Source organism: Pseudonaja textilis, chromosome 6 (genome assembly GCF_049901715.1).
Source record: "Pseudonaja textilis isolate UNSWEBS1 chromosome 6, rPseTex1.2, whole genome shotgun sequence".
NCBI classification, from domain to species: Eukaryota; Metazoa; Chordata; class Lepidosauria; order Squamata; family Elapidae; genus Pseudonaja; species Pseudonaja textilis.
In genome coordinates, this window is record NC_141995.1 from 26,707,490 (window position 1) to 26,722,740 (window position 15,251).

Sequence of the window (15,251 nt, forward strand, 5' to 3'; positions counted from 1 at the left end):
GTAGCACCCCCATGGTCACATGATCAAAATTTGAATGCTTGGCAATTGGTTTATATTTCTGACAGTGGCAGTGTCCTGGAGTCATATGATCAGCTTTTGCAAATTTATGACAAGCAAAGTCAATGGGGAAGCCAGATTCACTTAAGTGTTGCTAACTTAACAACTGTGCTACTAATTCAACAACTGCAATGATTCATTTAACACTGTGGTAGAAAGTGTAAAATGGGGCAAAACTCATTTTACAAATGTTTCGCCTAGCAACATAAATTTTGAATACAATTGTGGTTGTAAGTTGAGTGAACCTGTATGTGCTGAAAACAGTTTTCATCTTTCACCTAAATGATATGAGAAGCAGGAAATAAGGCTCCTGTCTGTTTTAGTAACTTTGTTTTTTTGTTTGAATCTGCCTCATGGCAAATGACAGATTTGTACCTTTAAGAGAAAAATCCTTTGGTTAACATATTGTGCCTATGGTTTTTGCCATATGTATTTTTAGATATATGAAGTTCAGGTAAGAAGAGTTTACAGAAGATACTAGTGACTTTAGAGCAGCCATCTATGAGGTGTATCATGGACTCCTAGCTTTGGCCCGGGGCAAAATATAAAATGGTTTGATCATTTTTGGCCCCTTCTTACCAGCAAGCCAATTAATTCTTGGATCATTCCTACTTCTTGTGTAGTGGGAATTCACATTTAGTTTGTTCACACATTTCAAGAAGCAGTTCTTCTTACCACATTAATCTCGGTGTTGTGAAAAGGAAAAATGTGGAACTGAGTTACATATTTAGGTACATAGGGAATTACAGTAGAACCTCTGGTCATGAACGCTTCTGACCACAACCAAATTGGGTTCCGACCAAAAAATTTACAAATTTTTTGAATCTGGCCACAAACACATACTTGGATGGCAATCAAACATGACCCTTGACCCAGAAATTCCTGAAGATGAAACATTAGAAGATGAAGAAATAGCCAAAGTTATCGAATGAATTATAATCATGACCAGAGGTTCTAATATATATGAAGAATCAAATGAGGTTGCAGCTTGGAACAGTGTGAGAACAGGGTGGAAGGTTTAACATTTCCCAAGCTACTGCGTTCCTTGGGGCTTAGAAGAAGAAAAAGTGTTTGTTAGTAATAGTGGAAGTTTGGATTGCTGTCTCTCTGTGTGTGATCCCCAAGGGTTTTGGAATTTTGGAACAAATGGCAAGTCTTGAGTTTAACTTTTCCCGTGAATGCTTTTCTACTAGTAAAGATCACCCCAAGAAAATCCACTGTGTGCAGTGTAAATAAAGTAATTACATTACTGTTTAAGTGAAATGCCATACATGTATTTGTTAAAAGATCAGCAAACACCATTTCTTATTTACTAGCAGTTCTTCATTGTAAAATTAATCAAAATAAACATTTAACTTTGAGAGACCTACAGTGTCTGGGATGTACAGTATATTGGAACATCTTAATGAGTTTTTGAGGATTTAAAAATTTCTGGCAAATAAATTTAATTCATAAAAACAGAAAATTATTATGGGAAAATCCAGTTTCATTATTTAATTAGCTTACTGTACTCATAATGCTACTTTTCTTTTGGGATATGCAATATCCCAAAAGTATATAAAAAGTAAAAAAATAATAAATTAATAAAACCAATTACATGAAATATAGCCAACTCTTCACCATTCTGCACAACCTTCATCTGGCACATTCACAAAGTTTTAGGAGCAATTCCTCTTAGTTCTTGTTGAATCCTTAGAACTGTATGGATCCTAGTTTGGCAGTTTTAGACCTCTCTGCCCTGTTTTAATCACAGGTTTCAGGTAATTTACTCTGACCACTTAGAATCTGGAATTTAGTTCTCTGTGCCTACATGTTGTTGCACTGCTTTGACAATCTGGCAATCCATGTTGCAGAAAAGGTACTGTTATGCCCCTGGTGGAGACTGACTCTGAGGGAGAGAGGAACAGCTGACAGAGAGTGGGAGTGTGGAGGTTGTGGAGGAGGCTGGGGAAGGCCAGAGGCCAGTTGGGCAGTCAGAGGAGGACCCAGGCCCATCCCCTAACCATCCTAGAGCAGGGAGGAGAGGATAAGGGAGAGACGTGGTCTACTTGGGAGGACAAACAAAGCATGGAAATATCTCTAGTTTATTGTTCCTCTTTGAGTTTGGCAGTGTGTGTTCTGATATATGTGGACATCTTCAAGCCCTTATCTTGCCTGGTTTGTGTTGTTTTTTACTCTTATAATTTAAATGGCATTTCCTCCTTCTTGTAACTGCTTGTGTGGGAATTTTTTTGTCTCCATTCAAGAATATTTGGAGCTTGGAAGCAAAGTGAAGGAATAAAAGGGGCTTCACCTGTTTTTTGTGACTGTGTTTATTTTGCATCCCACCCTGTGTCATCACAGGTACAGGTAGTTCCTCCACTTACAACAGTTCACTTAATGACTATTTTAAATAACATCAGCACTGAAAAAAGTGACTTATGACAATTGTTCACACTTATGGCCATTGCAGCATCCCCTTGGTAATGTGATTTACATTCGGATGCTTCACAACTGGTTCATATTTATGACGGTTGAAGTGTCCTGGGGAGATATGATCACCTTTTGCTGTCTGACAAGCAAAGTCAATGGAGAAGCCAGGTTCACTTAACAACTGCAATGATTCACTTAACAAATGTGGCAAGAAAAGTCATAAAATGCAGCAAAACTCACTTAACAAATTTCTCACTTGGCAACATAAATTTTGGGGTCAATTGTGGTTGTAAGTTGAGGACTACCATATCAGTCTCATTTAATGAACACATTATTGTTGTTGTTGTTGTTGTTGTTGTTGTTAACTTTTATTCATTAAACATGAAACTCAGTCAACTGAACGTTTAAAAATGTATCACAAATATGTGACTGGCTCTGATAAATGATACTGATTGCTGCCAGCATTCTAGTATCAACCAAGTATCTTCTTAAAATGCATGTTGTTCCGAGTAACACATTTTTTTGCAGTTCCACTGGTATTATTGCAGGAAGCTGCAATTTCTTGATGTACTGTAAAATTCTTGGACATGGTACCAGGGCCCCCCAATGATAAAGGGTATCACGGTTACATGTTTCACCCATAATCGTGTAATTTCGATAGCCAGGTCACGATAATTTCATGATTTTTTCTAGTTCTTTTTCTTTGACTCTGGTACAGCGATATCAATAAATTGTACACTTCGGTTTTTGATGACTGTGATATCTGGTGTGTTGTGTTCCAGGGATGGGATGCAAATATTTTTACTACCAGTTCTGTGGACCTAGCTAGGTGGATGTGCTAGGTGGGCATGGCCATGTGACTGAGTGGGCATGACTTCTTCTTTTTTTCTGCAGCACCCTCCCCCCCGCACTCTGGTGGGTTTTTTTTTTTGCCTCCTGGGCCTCAGGGAAGCCTCCTGGGTGAAGCAGTAAGACAGTGAGGAAGATCCTGGCACAGCTGATCATTGGAACAGCTGATCGTCAGGAGAGAAAAAAAAGAAATACCAGTTCCGCTGAATGGTAACATTTTTTACTACCGGTTTGCCAGAACCAGGCTGAACTGGTAGAATACCACCATTGTTGTGTTCTAAATGATAATCTCTCTGTATTCGAAAGTCCCACAAGATCTTCACCTTATCACTTTCAATACCTTTTTCCACTTTGTGTTCCCATGATTTTTCGGATACAGGTAAGTCATATTTTTTACATAATGCTCAGTGGATTAATTTAGCAACTCGATCGTGTCTAGCGATTTTGCTGCACTCACATATTAAATGTGAAACAGTTTCATTGCAAAGTCGGCAGTTTGGATTGTCGGTGTTTTTTTTTGTATCTTTGCTTTCATGGCATGTAGTGCTTGTTCTTAAGCTTGCTCTTTATTTATGTATTTATTATTATTATTATTATTATTATTATTATTATTCAATCATAGCACTCAATGGCTCACAAAGTAAGAATATACAGTAAAGTATGAAACATAAATATGGAACAAATAAAACTCTCAAAGCAGGCTTTGTTTCAGCATTTTCCTGGAAGACAGGCAGAGACAGATGAATTCTCAAGGTCAGATCATTCCAGATCCTATCTTTGAAAAACAATGTTTCCAAGAGTCACCCTCCTCTTATTTCCCAGATTGGGGGACAACCTTATGCTTCTACTGGAATGAACTGAGTTGTGGACTGACTACAGTAAGAAGATGTAGTTCTGCAGATAACCTAGTCCCAACCGCTAAATTGTACTATAGGTTAAATTTGGCTCTTAGAGGAGAATATTTGTAACTCAGGGTTGAAATGAGGGGTCCTTGGTTCTCTCTGACCTTGGTTGTTTTCTTGCAATGTTTCATTGCCTAATTTAGATACCATCCTGAGTGTTGATAGGGAGTGAGATTTTACCTAGTTCAGGTAATAAAATGTTTGCAAGGAAACAACCAATGTCAGAGAGCACCAAGGACCCCTCAAACTTAGCCCTTTACATTGTACCTGGAAATGAACAAGATGACAATGCAGGTCTTGTAAATCAGGCGGAATTCATGCTCAATGGTCCACCCCCATGAGAGTGTGGGCTATGGCAGTTGATTTTAGCTAAAGCTTTCAAATGGTCTTCACTGGCAGTCCCATGTAGAGAGTGTTTCAGTAGGCTATTTTGGTGGTAATGCGGACATGAACCATTGTAGCCACATCCTTCTATCCCAAGTAATGCTGCAACTTTGCAAAGGGGCAAAGACTCCCTGCCCACAATTTTCACTTGCCTCCATTTATTTATTTCTTAGGTTGTATTATTTGCATTGAACCATTTATAAGCCACAAGAATCTTTATGGATATCAGAATTTAGAGCAACATGGTTGCTGTTTATATGAAGAAATCATATTTTTATTATTATTGGCTTTGATATATGAACCTAGTCATTTGTGGCTTAATGAACCAGGGATAAACCATGTGTGACTTTAGTTTATTAGGATGCAATTATCATATGCATGTTATGATGCAATTGTTCAATCAAAACGTGTCTATAAAATGAAGATATTACTGAAAGCTGTATTCACAAATTGTGCATTGAAGAGATTTGCTTGAAAATATAGGTGTATTAGATGAAATAGCTTTTGAGTATTAAATAAATATAATACAATCTTTTGTGGACTAAAAATAACTGTACTGACAAGGCAGAATAAACATGTAGCTAAAAAAGAAGGCTATCATTACTGAAAATGGAATAGATTTATTCATGCATAGTCACTAGAAGGAAAGATAATTATAGACTGATGACACCCCAACAAATTTCTAAATACTTCTGATCATGATTAGTTTTGCTTGTTGCTGTGTTTGTTGTTTACTCTGGTTCATTGCTTTTTTTCATTTCATCTTTGCTACATCACCAGAAATGAAACCCAGCTCAGGGCTATAAGATTATCTCAGCCAGAACCCCATTGTTCTAATATAACTGCCAACCTCAGTCTCCTGGTCATTTGGGTCAAAGCCTCTTAGCCAGATTTCTGACAAAAGCAATTTTATATATTGGGTTCTATCATATTCTCCCTTAAGCATCTCCTTTCTAGTTTTCTCATTTTGTATATATCTCCAAATGCTTGTAATTTTCTTGCTCGGAATACATGGTGTCCAATGATCTTTTTGCCTGTCTTCATTTCCTTCCAATTTTAGCAAATCTTTTAAAGACAGTTGATCTAAATCCTTATATTTGTGTGGAATAAAGATTACTTTCCCCAGTGAACACACATGCAGACTCACATCATATTATTATCTGACAGTTATAAACTCCTCTGTTTTCCTAAAAAAAGCTGCTTTAATTATGGTATTGTTCCAAAATTGCTGGCCAATAGCTTTAGTCCTTTGTAATCCAAGTTTTATTTTATAGGTAGATGAATAGTATTTCACCGTTTCTAATTCTTTGTCAGAGATATTGTTGGCTTCTACACAAGGTTTTTATTTTACTGAAAATAGTGCAACGTAGTTTTTTATTTCAAATATTAAAAATGGTTTTGAATTTTAGGAAACAGTTGTATGGCAACAGGGAATAATTTTTTGAAAGGCATATGGAATATCTGTAATAATGGTGGGATGGGGGCAAGGAAGGTGAGAATTGATAAACTTGGCAATGTTTATATAAATCTTGATTGAATTATTGTATGAATGAACAGCCTTCATCTTAGTGCTAATCAGAATGGCTGAGTTATAATTTTTTGTAGAACTCTGAAAGCTTCACATGAAATGTAGATGCTGCAAACTGAAGATACTTGTGTTGCAGTGGTTTCTATTCTCAGTGGGCAGTTTCTACTATGATTGTAGAATAGGAGAGATCAGCCAAACTGAAATTCCACTGGCACGGCACAGGTTTCAGTGCTGTCTTCTGTCCTTTTCAACATCTACATGAAGTTATTGGGAAAGTTCTAAAAAAATGCATGGAAACTATAATCAGAATGCATTGGTCCAGATTTTGGAAAGTGGTCACCAATGTACATCTGTGCTTCAGATTCTGCACTGACTTTCTATTAGTTTCCATGTCTAGTTCAAAGTTCTGATTTTGATCTTTACAACTTTACAAGTCTTGGCTTTGAGATAACTCTTGAATTATCTTCTCCATCAGTTTTGATCTACCCAGGGCATAATTACCTTGAGAATCTGCTCACAGTTCCACACCTCTGTGAGTTTAGAAATATGAAAACCCACAATATGTTGTTGTTTTTAAATCACAACACAAGTGGTTTTTTAAAATTTAAGTTTCAAATATTTTATATAATGCTAATATATATAGTCTGACCAGCACAGCAGTGAAGATGCTCGCCTCCCACGTGGAATGTCAATCTTAGGCAGCAACAATTGTTTCTCTATCAGGATGGAAAGACAAAATATCTACTGTGAACTCTGCATAGACATCAGGAATGGCATCTGGTGAGTAAACGCTCAGCTCCATTCAGTCACCCCAACTCCACTCTAAAGCAAGGGATTTTATGGTCCTGAAAAGGAAAAAATAATATGTACAGTCCCTTATAGATGCAAATGCAAAGCATTACAAAACAAAACAAAAAACAAAACAAACACTTCAAGTGGATTGGTCTAATTTTTTTTCTGGACAGCTAAGATACATAACCAAACAGCATTTGTTTTTAATCCTTTGTCAAATGCACTGTCAAAATGCAATGGGAAATGTGTTGTTTGTGTATGAAAGGTTATTCATCTGCAGTGTTTTGAAATGGTCACATATGCAAAAGAAAGCTCTCATTTTAAACTGAACAAATGGTTCTTTTATGTTCTGTTAGAATACATTGAATGACTTGAATGCAGAAAGAACAAAAAGGAATTTGGGTTTCAGGCTTTTCCCAGAAAGATGTTCTGTGATGGATTAATGGGATATCATAAAATATCAGATGAATAAGTATGATAATTGTTTTTATTTATCACTACGCTGACTCAATGGATTCTTCTGTCAAGCTTTCATTCAAGCCACCCCACAAGGGTTCAACATGTAACAAATGCATCAAAAGTTCATTTCAACCCTTTTTAGTCATAATACATAATAATTATCTTTTAATTGAAAAAAATGTAAACTAGACACACATGAGTTAATGGAAATGACCCTTCAGTTTGGAATACAATGTATAAGCAGATCATGGCCTTTTCTTAGCAGAGAACAACACAAGAACAACAAAACAGACAAAACTCCTTTGTAAAGCACACATATATACAGTAACACACACACACAAATACACTTCATATTTTATTTTAAATAAAAACTAGGCAGTTCTTTAAAACAGAGAGAAAGAGAAAATGAAGCAGAAACATGGCTTAGTTTTCTGGATTTCTAAGCCCAACAATGTTGATCTGAAGCAGAAAAGGCAAACTTGCATTCCAAGAAACTCAAGTTTATACCATCAAGATACATTGGCAACATGACTTTTTTCAGCCTATTTTTAAATAAAAGAAAAGATGTAGTAGAAACATTACCTTTCTGCAGTGATTCACGTAAGCATGGTGTTCTAAGGATACAATCTGGGCCAGTCCCTGGGATCAAATATTTTGTCTTTTGAGCTCATGCTGGAGCCATCTTCACTGAGAGAGAAGTTCCCTGTGGATGGGCTCCAGAACGAGTCCAAAAGCTCAGAAGACAAAACCTCTGATCCTGGTGACCGACCCAGATTAGCTCCTGCAACATTATCCTGGGACACATATATTTGCCTTCATTCATTATGTTTTAACTCTTACCACAATCCCCCATAAAACTTAACGGAGGCTGGTATTTCTGCTTCTGCCTTGATGATGTTACTGTTTGAAGTTTGGAAAACCTGCATATGATGGAGACTTGAAACAGCAGGATCCAATTCTAGTTCATTCCAAATCTCTCCTTGCCAGATCCTGCAATATATCTGATCTGGAACAATGCTTAAATTAAGTTACAGCAGTGACACATGGTGGGAAATATTTGTATTACTTTCCCTAAATATTCCTTTTCATATACAACAAGCATTTTTATATTATCATACATGGCTATTTTGTCATGTCTAACTTGAGAGCTAGAATTCTAGATGAAGCTGCCATTCTGAATCCTTTGCAAGATGACCTTCCTGGTGATTGGTTGATAAGATCTCTGGAAATCTGGATTCAGCTTGCTATTCTATAAATTCTAATAAATAGTTTTTAATGAAGGGCGAAAAGTTATTTCAAGTTACTGTATACCAGCGATAAATGGGAAACTAATACTACACTTTCAACAATCCTTGTGTGCTATCATAGAAGCACAACTATTCAGAATCAATAGTTTGGAAGTAATAGTTTGCTTAAGCATTAATTAGCTGGGTTTCTGTGTTCAGCTATTAGTCACAAAAGGCAAATGCTTATTGGTTTACTGTTCTCTGCATGTTTCTACATTTACTAACTACCCTATATGGTACTATAAATGTGCCCAACCTTGTAGTGTTTTAGTGAAAACATTCTGCAAATAATCAGAATAACTTGGTTGAATTTTAGTTAAACTTTAATATGGTTTTGGAAATATCAGGTATGGAAAGGCTGAATAACTAGAGGTGTCATTTGGGACAAACCTACATTCAAATTCTTGCTCAGCTTTACCTAGAGTGTCAGAGAACTATGAATTCCATTTTCAAGTCCTTAGAGGAAGAGTGAAAGTTTAATTTAACAAATGAATATAATAAGGTTCTTAATCTATGTAAACTCATGTATCCATCATGTACCCAGAGGAGCCCGTATGATCTTTCACTTTTTATTAAAAATAATCTTGATGGACTGAAAATTTCCTTGTCTGCCTCTCTGTGGGCAAAGTTGGTAGATGTGGACTTATTGAAAATGACATTTCTTGTCAAATGAATATTTAAAAGCCATAGATATAGACGGCATGTACAAAAATGTAAAACAATAAATAAAAAGGAAAGGGAAAAAGAAAAAAGAAAATGACTTTGTGTGTTCTTGTTCCAAAAGAGTCCTATTTTTTTTTCTTTTTTCATTTCAGGAAAGGCTGCCTCCACCATAACAAATCACTCTCAAAGTTTAATCAAAAAGATGTCCAGAACACTCCCAATAGATTTGTACAGTTTTTGTTGTTTCCTCTTGCTTTTAATAAACTGTTGATATGCTTCTTATTTCAGTCTTTTATGATCACATTTCTTCTATATGCACTGCATCTGCCTATCTAAACCTGGTGTTGTTCAATTATATTGGATTACAATAGAGTTACTTATGCATGCTTGAAGATGATGGGACTTATACTCCTATATATGTATATATTCTTAGATTGGGGAATGCTGGATTTCAGATATTCTACAAAATCTTGGTTGTTTTCGACTTGCAGCACAGGTTGGGTGGTACTATCCTGTTCCTTTTTCATTTTCTAAAATGTTTTTGCCAGCTTATTTCATATTTACACCTATTTGATAATGTGTGCTTTTTTCAGCTGTCTCATGCTTTTTTTATCGATCAAATTGGAATCTGGGTTATCATTCAATAGTTTGTTTACTTGCTTTATATAGTTACCTATATTACATATGAGACTCTGAGAAACTTACAATAAAATAGATAAAAACAATAAAACACACAATGTGAAATAAAAACACCTAGCAACCAAGCATTATAAATAACCATTAAGAGATTAACTTTATCACAGTTCCATAATCTCAAGTCCAGGCCCCAAATCAAGATTTTAAGATCTTATGAAAGGCCAGCAAGATCAGGACTAATTTAATCCTGGGTGGAATGATGTCAAAAAATTGAGGAAGGGAGAGTAATAAATTAATGCTTTTTAACTGGTTACAACATTTTTTTTAACATTAGCAACGTGCGGCTCTGGAGCTGCATGTAGCTCTTTGGGCCCTCTGCTGTGGCTCCCTGTCGGGTGATCGTACCACTGGCTGGCCCCGCCCCTTGCCCTCCCCTCCCAGTCATGGCCTGAGAGCATAAAACACAAAAAACAGAAATGAGAGGGAGGGAGAGAGGGAGGAAGAGTGGGAGAGAGGGAGAGAGAGGGAAACCCATTTCCACAGAAAACACCAGGAGCCACAAAACCTGGGTAGGCTTGGCAGGGTGTGTGTCATGTGACTGTGTGGGAGTGATGTTGAGTTGGCCATGCCCACCCAGGTTTTGTAGCTCCCGGTATTTTGTTTTCTGTGGGAAACTGGTCCAAATGGCTCTTTGAGTGTTTAAGGTTGCCGACCCTTGCCATAGATGAATTGTTCTCTCTCATTGACTTTCCTAGAAACAATATATTCTTATTAATAAATTCCCTGTTTTGAGACACACACTAGTGGGGCAATCTGGAAAATTTTATTTTGTTTTTCACAGAAAACAAGCTAGAGGGTTTAATCATGGAGAATAGATGAATGAATACCCTCCAAGAGGAGGAGGAGGAAGAAGAGGAAACTTAGGATATTCTGTTCCACATAAAACTAGTCATCCCAAAGGTACTTTTTCAAGAAGCAACTGGACTTTCTTGTTTTTCTTTCTCTCAGACCTGTAGAAGCTTCTTGGATAAGAAGAAAAATGTCTTCAAAGAAAATCAAGAGAGTCCAGTTGCCTCTTGAAAAAACACCTTTGGGGCAACCATGATCTGGATGACTGACAATCTCCATAGACATAAAAACAGTCATTTTTATATTTGTTTCTTCTGATTCTCATAATTGAGAAATTTGCATAATGTTAGTTTTTTTCCTTTGAAATTGTCTAAGGAATTTCTTCTGTTTCTTCCACAAATATATACAACCAGGCATTTCCTCCAGCAAACCTTGAAAATTCTATAGATCTGGATGAAGGCTAGCAGGCTTAATCCTTTCTCTGTACTTTTTGAGTAATGGATAGGAATGTCGTCAGCTGCCTGCCTTGTGTTCATCATTGTCGCAGTTGGCAGTGTAACAGATAATGGGATGGATTCAAGGCCACTGAGGGACAGAAGCCTGACAGGAACTCATCCATCACTTCCCTTTTAAAGGGCCTCTGTGGAAGAACCAAAATCAAAGAAGTAATTGAGGTTCACAGGGACATATGGGATTTGGGGGGATAGTTCTGCATGGCAAACAAACTTGAGCTGTCAAATATGTTTTGTAAATGAAATATTTTTGCCAAAGCAGGAAGTTAATAACTGTCATTTATTTTTCCATAACATATAGCTGTGATGATGATAAGGTTATTTTTCTTTTATGTTGTATGTAAATGAAAATGAAACATTTAAAGTAATTAAAATATGTATTGAACAATTTTGAAATCGATTTTTTACATGTTCTATAAATAAAACATAATTTTAAAAAAATGTATTAAAGAATTGAGAAGACTCTTGTTTCTAATCAGTATTTTTCCATCTGTTCTACTGATATCTCCAATAAAGTAATTTGGATGGTTTAAATTCAGTTGGCTGCTGAAATGCCTGAATAAGGTTCTTAAGGGTTTTGATAGAGTTCTTGCCACCAATGAAAATATATTGTGCAGAAATCTCTTTTTTTTCCTGTTTAATCTGTCTTTGCCTTCTGTTATGATGGTTCATGTTCCAGTTTTGTATGGTCCTTGATTTAAGGTAATGCTATCTCATTGTCTTTTAGATTCACGATGAGAATGGATAAATGATAGGAGGTAAGGGGCAGAAGTTAGACTGATGCAGCACCTCTGAATAGTGTGAAGATGCTGCTAAATGGTGATAAAAAGAAAAAAAGAAGCAAAGAATCTCAGTGAGATCAGACTAGGAAATAGTTATTTGCATCAGTAAGAATTGTTAACATTCTAGGGTGGAAAGGATTAATGGCATGGAATTGCTGGATTTTTAAAATCGCCTTTCAAATATAAAGGAATGGAACATATACAAAAGAATTCAATAATTATTTTTCAATAATGGAAATCAGTACCTATCATCGACACATAATATACTTCATAATTGAAGAACTGTACAGCTGAAAAGAATGTAAGAGGATATCTTGTGTAATTTTCAACATTGTGCAAGAAAACCAAGTAAACCATCCATTCTGTTTCCACACTGAACATCCCAAGGTGCTTCAGTCTAAGTTCATAGGGAAAATCCTCAATAAATCCTCAATAATGTTTCTTGTCTCCCTTTGAATTCTCTTTAATATGACAACATCTTTCAGGAAGTGTGATACCCTGAATTGTATGCAGTACTTCAGATGTAGTCCTATCACGTGAGAGGAATAATGACTTCATATGTCTTTGACACAATGCTTCTTCTGAAGCTGCCCAGAAGTGCACTAGTCTTTCTTGCATCTGTCTGATACCACTGAAACATGTTGAGCTTGATATCAAGGACTATACCCAAGGCCTTCTAAGAAGTAATGTTTCCAAGCTGAATCCCCATCTGGTGTGTATGCCCTACATTTTCCTCAATTATTTTATTTATGTAATTAATTCAGCCCTCCATCCCAAAATCGTACATCATAGCTCTGGACAGCTAACAGGATTAAAACACACACATACAAATAGGCAAACATAAAAACCATACAACACAACATAAAACAACAAAAACTAAGGAAAAAGCAGAAAACATTTTATATCCAAACTGATTTAGCAAAGAGGTTCAATCTATATCTTGGCCTAATGCCTGGCGTGAAAGCCAGCAGTGGTGGGACCATCTGAATCTGAGGTGGAATGCTATGCCAAAGTATAAGCATCACAACACAGAAAACACATGGTTCTTGGATGACTTTTTTTTTTCATAGACAGAACTTGAAGCATGCACACTATTAGATCTCATGGGACAAACCGGCACAATTGAAAATAGGCATTTCACAAATAGTTAAGGCCTATTGCCATGAAGTGATATATAGGTGATAATAAACACCTTGATCCTTCTAGTACTTTCCATTTTTCTCACAAGGATACTTCTGTTCAGTCTTTATCTGATAACATTACAGCACTATATTCTTTTATCATATGTTAACTGTTTCTGCCCTTCAGGAGAAAATATTATTTCCATGATACCTCAAACATGAAGGGACTTACTGAGGATGCTGCATAGACTAATTATTTGAAATGATTGCTAGCTATTGTACCACTGAACTGAAAAAGATGTTGGGCTGTGTTGGCATAAGCTGTTTAAAAATGCAATCCCAGACTTGATAATCCATTTGTACATTGTAGAAACAGTGAAGCACTTTTGTTAAGATGCTGAGCAAGGAAGAAATCCTTAAAATATTTAAAATAGTCTCTGGAGGGAACTTACTTTAAATTGTGGAGCAGTTATATATGTATTTTCTCTGTAAAAAATTAATCTGTTAGTGCTGGGAGTGATGGAAACTGCAAATTAGCATCCCTAGAGGTCTGGCACATTTTTAGTGCTATAATAATAGTCAATCTATCACACATTCCATTAACTATTTTTCTACAGATGGTCTTTGCTACTGAGTGAATAGTAATATCAAAGTCACTACTGTTCATCTCTCGATTAAAATATCCTTTAAAAAAGTATCTGAACTGAAAGTATACCACTGAATGTTAATCTACATATTAAAAATCATACTTCAGGAAATATATTAGAAGGAATAAAAGTTATGTGATTTACAATTAACATAAATTGTCCATTTTTTGAAAAGCGTTACACAAATCGAAGAGATGTGAAACTGCTGTATGTTTCGAGGCACAATATGAATTTAACTGGTGAACTTTCCAAGATATTGTTTAAAAGTCTGTGGGGAAAATTTCCAATAGCCTGTCATGCTGCTCTATTAAAGGGAAAATAGACACAATAGCTATTCACACATCCATCCTTGGTAATACTTCTAGCATTTCATGCAAGCCAACCTACAGTTTGTTACTTTAAGCCTGCTACATAGCTTGAAAATTCTATTTTTTTTTTTGACAAACACTGTTTCTTCTTAGGTTCTGGCTAGAAATGACCAAAGTATTTGGTGTTACTGCTGATTTCCTGAGAACTCTTTATTTTACTTCTCTGGAGCATATTCTTCCTATTCATTCTTATCAACAGAAAGTGATAGGAGGCCTTCTACCACAGAAGAACCTTTGGTTCGCTGTGCCCCTGCCAGCAAAAATGGAGGTGGGGAGGGCCGCATACAGCCTCCTGCAGCTGTTTGCCAGCAAAAATGCAGCTCTGTTGTTGCTGGCAGAGGGCTGTAGGAGGCCATTGCAGCTGAAAATGAGGCCTGGGTGGGCACGTGTAGCCCATCCAAGCTCTGTTTTCATGGGCAGAGCGCTGTAGGAGGCTGTCACAGCCAAAAATGGAGCCCAGGAGCCCATTTTCAGAGCACTCAGGCCACCACAGGTACTCCTGACATGAATGATGTCAAGCTGGCCACATACACCCTGGCCATGCCCCCCCCAGGTCAAAGACAACCCTGATGTGGCCCTCAATGAAATTGAGTTTGATACCTCTGGTATAAATGATATTGCTTGAAATTTAGATGAAGAAATGAATCAATTATTATATATCCAAACAAAGCACAGCTGCTGGTTTAGGCTTGAAGAGATCTTAAGTTTAGAAATCTGTGGACCCAAAGTTTTGTTTATAGTTTTATTTTCTTTTTGTCCATGTGACTGCAGTACTAAGTAGCATAAAATTACTTTCTAGACTTTCATACGGTGCAATGGAACTCTGTCAAGTGAGAGTTGTTTGTGAAAAATTATGAGCTAAAGTGAGAAAAATGAGCACCAAAGCAAGTTAGAGACAAATGAAACCACTAAAAGAATAAATGATAGGGAGATCTAGAGAGAACATTGAAAAGAAATGCCAACATTGATACTGAAGGACATAGAACCTTCTTTAGAGGCTCTTG

General features: G+C 36.5%; 1 long non-coding RNA gene across 1 annotated transcript in view; it reads left to right on the forward strand.

Annotated features, from left to right (window-relative positions):
- Positions 1 to 15,251, forward strand: part of LOC148125427 (uncharacterized) — a 174,022-nt gene that overhangs the window by 56,586 nt on the left and 102,185 nt on the right. The window lies entirely within an intron of this gene.